Consider the following 7,553-nt stretch of genomic DNA (forward strand, 5'->3'; position numbering starts at 1 on the left):
GACTTCTTTGTTATTGCTACAATTTGGACTTGAAAATGCCCTTTTTAAGTCTTGGGCTCTATGAACTTAGAGAAGCTAAATTGCTGAAAAAAAAACTTGGATATTGATTTAGATGCTTCAAAACATAATTTGAAATCATTTCTTCACGAAACCTGTTTGTAAGCAGAATTCAGTTGTCATCTTTGAGAAATCATATCTCCCTCGTAAAACATCTTGTTTGGCTGAAATTTGGAGCTTTTATAGTCCTTTGAGTCAAGAACCTAAAACAATTAGGTTTGCATCAATTGGGCTTCTACCGTTCTAGATATTCAAGTCGGAATGATCAAAGGTCAATATTGGCAGATTACGAGATTTGACTTTGAAGGTTATGATTTTCATGCTCTTTCTTATTTTCTTTTCTTGCCTAGATTTCTAGAAAGGTATGTACTTTTAAGTACTAATCAGAAACCTAGAAACATTTTAATATGATGCATCCCTAATTTTCATTGGAATCAAGGAATGTGTATCTTGAGTTATGTACAAACAAATTCAATCTATTAAAGTTGCTTGTTGCTTCTTATTCTTGTTAGCCAGTAATACTCATAATTTATAACTTGTCATTAAGGATATGTTTGATATTAGAGTTTATATTTCTATTTATGGTCATACGTAGTCTTGATAATCTAGGTCAAAATATAAATGTTTGTCTATAACTATTAATTGATGAGTTGAAGTTTGTAATCAATTGGGGCTTTAAGTTATAAAGTATAGAAGAAACATGATTTTTATATGAAGACAGTTTTAATATAGACTATCAATGATTTTTTTTTTTTACATATAGAATGGTTTCTGGTTAAAGCATGCATAGAAAACTAGCATGTTTATATTGTATGGAAAATAATAAGGCATTCACATTAATAAATATGGTAAAACATCTTTTTTTTATTGACACTAATAGTTCTTGCCAACAAATTGCAAGTACAAAAAGAACATAAAGGACTTATTTTTCGGTAAATTGTATGACATAATATCTTAGTACAATGATATTGTGTTTGGTTTTCAATCTGGTAAGTAGAAGTTTTCTTATTTTGGTTTGACCCACAATTAGATAAAGTGATGTATTTTCTAGGAGTTTCCTTATTAAAACATCAATCTTTCCTGCCATAACCTTGATGTTATACACATTAAAAAAAAAAACATGTTTGAAAATATTTTTAACACTTTAGTGGACGTGAAAGGGAAAACAAAAGACGATTTCAAGGCTAATATATATATATATATATCTTTGTTTTGTCATCATAAAAATATAGAATTGATTTATATTAGGTCACATATTGCAAAGCCCAAAGCCAGCTTCGTCTTAGATAAGAATGCATAATTACTTATCTATTAATGGTTTAAGAGTCTGTATTTTCCTAACGGATATGCTTTAAACATATCAAGGTTGATGAATTTGGAGAGTTGCAGATTGTATGAAATAAAGAGTCATGATTGCTACATGTTTATAGAAACACTCATTCCACTAACTTACTAGGATTTATTGCCTAAGGGATATGAGATGCGTTTATAGAAATCAGTCACTTCTTTAGAGATATGTATTTCAACAAGTTACAGACACAACATATGTAGAGGCTTGAAACAAATATCATCTAGACAATTTACAAACTTTAGATGATATTCCCTTTATCGTTTTCAACTAAATAGAGCATCTACCTGTATATCTACTACTTATGGTGAAAGTTGGAGGTCTAGTCTATTATGGATAGATGTATCTATTCAAGAGAGTAGTAATTGCATATGCATCATAATTAAAATTATATTATCTTTTTTAAAATATAAAATATCCATTTAATTCTAGGTACTTGTTTAACCTTAAGAAAAAAGTAAAAAACAAGGCACGTGTTAAGGCTTCGATATACGAGACTTATATTGTTGAAGAGAACTTAACATTTATCTTGTACTATTTCAAGTTTTACTTGAAAACAAAATTCAACCACGCTACAAGGCATGATGAGAGTAAGGAAGTGCCTTCAAGTAAGAATTTATCAATATTCTTTTATCATGGACAACCCATACCAGAAATGTTGTAAAGGGAAAATATTTGATAGAAATAAAATTCAAACAAGTATATAATTATATATTATTTAACTACAATGAACTAAGACCTTTTATTCAATAAGTATTATATTTATTGAATAAAATGTCTCACTTCATTGTAGTTAAATAATATATAATTACTTAACTAAATTTTAAAGTATTAGGTTTTTTTTTATAAAGTTATATCCAAGAATCTTAGGTTTGATTGCAATGCTGGAACTAAAAGTAATATTTATAATAACATTAAATTTGAAAAACTCAAGTTTAAGTGGGTCTGACTGCGATACCAAACCCAATAGTCTTAGATATGGGTTTGACTGCAAAGTTGTGTCATAAAAGTGTGATACTTAAATATATTAATTAAAAGAACAAAACAAAGAAAAAAACCAACATGAAAAAAAAAACTAATGAAGAAAAAGAAAAAAATCTGAATTAACTGGGTTAACCCGTCAAACTTGAGATTCGTGTCATGAAAGTCTGATAATTAAATAGAAAAAAAAATTAATATCAACAAAAAAAAAATTAAAAAAAAACATCAATTTTTTCACAGTGGATTGTACTGTGCAGTCCACAATGAAAGATATAAAAAGAAAAAAAAATTAAAAGGATCAATTTTTTCACCGTGGACTGCATACAATATTAAAAGATGAAATCGAAAGAATAAAAGCAATGAGGAAAAAGAAAAACAATCTGAATCAATAGGGTTAATCGGTCAAACCTGTGATATGTGTCATGAAAATCTAATAATTAAACAAAAAAATTTAATATTAAGAAACTAAATTAAAAGAATAATTACAAAACAAAAAGAAGAAGAAGAAAAGACAAAAAAATTAAAGTCATCAATTTTTTTATTGTGGATTGCATTGTACAATCTATAATAAAAGGCTTAAAAGAGACAAAAAAATTAAAGTCATCAATTTTTTCATTGTGGATTGCATTGTACAATCTATAGTAAAAGGCTTAAAAGAAAAAAAAAAAAACAAAGCCATACACCACGGGTTATTTTTTTTCTTGCATAAAAAATATCAAAAAATGTTAAGATCTAAGAGTTTTACTTATTTCTGAAAAGATATATCCAAGAGTCTTTAGTTTAAATGCAATGTTTTACCTAAGAGTAATATTTATAATAATATTAAATTTATATAACTTAAGTTTAAGTGAGTATGGTAATAATAATAATAATATAATAATAAGTATTATTATAATGATAATTATATTATTATATTATATTATAATTTTTTTTATTCTTATTTGTTTTTGTTTTTTATGCCTTTATGGGTTTTTTTTTGCTTTTTTCTTTTTTTTTCTTTTAATATATTTTTTTGTTTAATTTAGTTTGTTAATGAATCCCAAGTTTGATAGATTAACCTGATTTGAATATGAATTAACTTGGTTAACCCTTCAAATCAGGTTAACCCGTAAACCTTAAATTTGCATCATGAAAGTTTGATAACTAAATAGAAAATTTTTTTTGACAGGTTAACCCATAATTAACTGGGTTAACCTGTCAAGCTTGAAAAACATGTTATGAAAGTCCGATAATTAAATAGAAAGAAATTTAGCATTAACAAACTAAACTAAATGAAAAAAAATAATTAAAAAGAAAAAAACAAAAAAAAAATTATGAGTTAACTCGTTAAATCAGGTTAACCTGTCAAACTTGAGATTTATTAACAAACTAAATTAAAAAAAATTATTAAAATAAAAAAAACAAAAAAAAACCATAAAAGCATAAAAAAAACAAAACAGGAAAAAAAATGAAAACGAATATAGATAATAATAATAATAATAATAATAATAATTATTATTATTATTATTATTGTTATATATAAATATGATTAAAAGGCATAAGGGTGCTACAGTTTTTTCTCCACAAAGAAAAAAAACTAATGAAGAAAAAAAATCTGAATTAACGCTTCAAATCAGGTTAACTCGTCAAACCTTAAATTCGTGTCATGAAAGTTTGATAAATAAATAGAAAAAAAAATTTTGACGGCTTAATCTATAATTAACTAGGTTAACCTGTCAAAATTGGGAGACGTGTCATGAAAGTCTGATAATTAAATAGAAAAAAATTTAATATTTAACAAACTAAACTAAATGAAAAAAATTAATTAAAAATAAAAAAATAAAATTCTGGGTTAACCCGTCAAACTCTAAATAAAATTCCGGGTTAACCCGTCAAACTCGAAATTTATTAAGAAACTAAATTAAACAAAAAAATTTATTAAAAAAAAAACAAAAAAAAAGAGAAAAAAAATCCATAAAGACATAAAAAAACAGAAAAAATATTATAATATAATATAATAATATAGTTATCATTATATTATAATATTATTATTATTATTATTATATATAAATATTATTAAAAGGCGTGGAAAAGCTACAGTACTTTCTCCACGCCTTTTAGTATATTGTTAATTGTTCGCTTCGAACCTCGGTGGGCAAAGAAATATGAATATAAGTTGTTGAGGTAAAAATCCCAAGGAACAGGGGCATTCCGAGAATTGAACTCGGGACCTCTCGCACCCTAAGCGAGAATCATACCACTAGACCAAATGCCCTTGCTGTTATTTTTAGGTTTAAATATATATATAATATTAAATTGTAAAGAAATTTCAGTGTCGAAATAAATAAATATTCCCTCCTTCCAAATAAACCCTTGATCACTGATCATCAACATCTCAGCCAGATTGTCTTATCAATGGGCATCACTCATCACCCTTTCCCGCACCTCATGATTGAATCCCAGTTTCTTACTCACTGCGTGCTAATTCTCCATCTCCTCTTCTTCTTCTTTTTTTTAGAAACTATCAGTTCATTTCTCATCAATTTTGAACTTCACTTGTAATGACATAACTATATATTTTTAATTTTATATCTGGAATTGCTTCACCTGTGATAAGAATGGATATTTTTCGTTTTATGAAAACCTGATTTTTTTCTTCAAATTTAGGCAGTGAACAAATGGAAGCGGTTCAAGGTCAACATCGACACTTCCAAGATACTTTTCCTTTTCATGATGATGATAATGATGATACAGTTGTGCTTGACCGCAGAAACCCAGTTGGAGAAACTTTTCGTTTTGATACTCAACTGCTTGATGATTCGAACGCGAAACATGAACTGGTTTGTTAGTGGTAAGCCAAATAGTCCTCGACAAGGAGGATGAAGAAATCCACTAGAGGATAATGTTGCTGAGGTATCTGATGTTGAAATTGGTAGAATAATTAATTAAAGCAAATAGAGTAGTAGGCATACAAATGAGGCAGCCCAGGCCACGTTTCAGGGATTTCGCAAAAGATTTTGTTTCTGATGGCTCTGCTGGTGAAGATAAGGGCGCAGGTCTGTATTCCTTGATTCTATCCTGTAAACAATTTTCTTTATTTTTCTTATTCTTAGCTTCTGTTTTTTTTGTTGGTCTCTGATGACATAAGTTTTGATTCTAGAAATGAATCTAGACTTCCGTGTATTGACGAGGCAGAGTGTGATGAATGAACTTGTTGTCTCACTTGACTAACTGAAGGTGCGTTAATTAATGGTGAAGATACTGATGGGAAAATTGATTCGATTGCTCACACTTGATCGAGAGTTCGTGAGGTTAAATTGTGTTCTCTGAGGAACCTGGAGAGTTTTCTCAAGTTACTGCACTTGGCTCTGTGGATCACTTCCTATCATGTAATGATCTGAACTTTTCTCGTGAAACTGAGCTCAAGAACACTGTCGGGAAGAAAGTTTCTCCTGCTCTGACTGCGAGAGGCTGTCAACATTTTGCCGAAGGTACTGAAACCAGAACCCCAACTCATAAGAATTAAGACCTCTGAATGGGTTGATAGTGATCAGCATAAAAGGATTGATTTCTTCGGCAATAGTATTAATGAGTCTTTTGATTCTGGAGGCTGCCAGCAGAGATATGATCCGAGGCATCGGATGATGACCGGGAAGACAAGTCTGTAGATCTTCATTAGAAAGTAACAAGTTCACCACATACAGATTCAAGGTTGCATTCCAAAGTGCGAAGACAAATGCAAGATAGGGGAAGAATCCGAATTTATTCAGGGAACATTTTTTGCCTTTGCATTAGGTCACGATATGGACATTCCTACTAATGAAATAGACATGTTAGTTAATAAGAATTTAATGTAGTTAGGTACATGTTTATTATTAATAAAATTTAATTTATATTTAATTTTTATATAATATTAGATTAATAAATATAATATTTGATTAATAAATATAAAGTAAAGATAAGGTTTCTGAATCAAAAATATTTTATAAATAAAATTATAAAGTTATTGTATATTATTTGTGTATGCATGGCATAGCGGAATGTTGAGATTGAGGAGTTAACACCTAGTTGTTTGGTTCATGATTTTATTGAAATTCCAAAATTGATTATGAGTAAAAAAAGTATTAACATCATTAGTGTATTTTATTTAAGATAAACTGCATTATATAGTTTAGATATAGTTTGAAGGTTTTAATGAGTTTCTAACCGATGATCTATTTATGGCTCAAAATGAAGATTTACTATCACGAATAAATCTAGTTTTTTGAATTTATGATGAGTTGGTATGCCCAAATAAATTCTCATTAGAATGGTCCATATAGGTGTCCTAAAAAAAGTTACTTATCATAGAAGGCAAAAGGGTTCTCCACAATTTATAAATTGTAGTGAAAAATACTCTTAATTAAAACTGATGAATATCTAAAATAATCTAGAAAATGTTTTAATCAATTTCTGATATTTAAATATTAGCCTACTTATAAGTTCAATATTTATACCATGATGTTACCATTAATTTTCATGAATTAAAATTTTTAGAGTTATTGAAATACTAGTTAAATCCTTAAGGATTTTTACAAACTTGGTGTAAATTACAAAAGATGCAAAGAAAAATCAATATAGATATTTTTCTAAAACCATGCTAAAAAAACATTTTGTCTCTCCTTTCTTATAAATAAAAATGCATTTTTTTTTATAAGGATTAGGCCATATACAATTAGCAAAAAGTATTTTTATTTTAAAAAGAATTTTTTTTAGGGTTATGTTTGGTAAAATCATATTTTTTGTTCAAAATAAAATTGTCAAAATAAGCCTAATGATGAGTTTGCCAAACACGTCCTTTAACCAAAATTTCTTCTATTAAAACAATGGCAAACCCAAAATAAAATTGTCAAAATAAGCCTAATGATGAGATTGCCAAACACGTCCTTTAACCAAAATTTCTTCTATTAAAACAATGGCAAACCCAAAATAAAATTGTCAAAATAGACTTAAGGATATATTTGCCAAACACGCTCTTATACTTAAATTTCTTTTATCAAAACAATGGCAAACTAAACAAAACCTTAAGTTTTTGACCTGGTTTTGTAATAAGTACTTAAAAATGTATTTTTATTAAGATTTTATATCATCATATTGCACTTAAAGTATCATTAAATTCCTTAACTTAAGCATGTTTTATAATAACAAA

At 27.7% G+C, this 7,553-nt stretch overlaps 1 non-coding gene across 1 annotated transcript; it reads right to left on the bottom strand.

Annotated features, from left to right (window-relative positions):
- Positions 1-4,568: 4,568 nt before the first annotated feature.
- TRNAP-AGG (transfer RNA proline (anticodon AGG)) lies at positions 4,569-4,640 on the bottom strand. The gene has a single exon. It is a non-coding gene; the product is annotated as a tRNA-Pro (tRNA).
- Positions 4,641-7,553: the final 2,913 nt, after the last annotated feature.

This window comes from Populus euphratica, unplaced genomic scaffold (assembly GCF_000495115.2).
Source record: "Populus euphratica unplaced genomic scaffold, PopEup_1.0 scaffold955.1, whole genome shotgun sequence".
Classification (NCBI taxonomy): Eukaryota; Viridiplantae; Streptophyta; class Magnoliopsida; order Malpighiales; family Salicaceae; genus Populus; species Populus euphratica.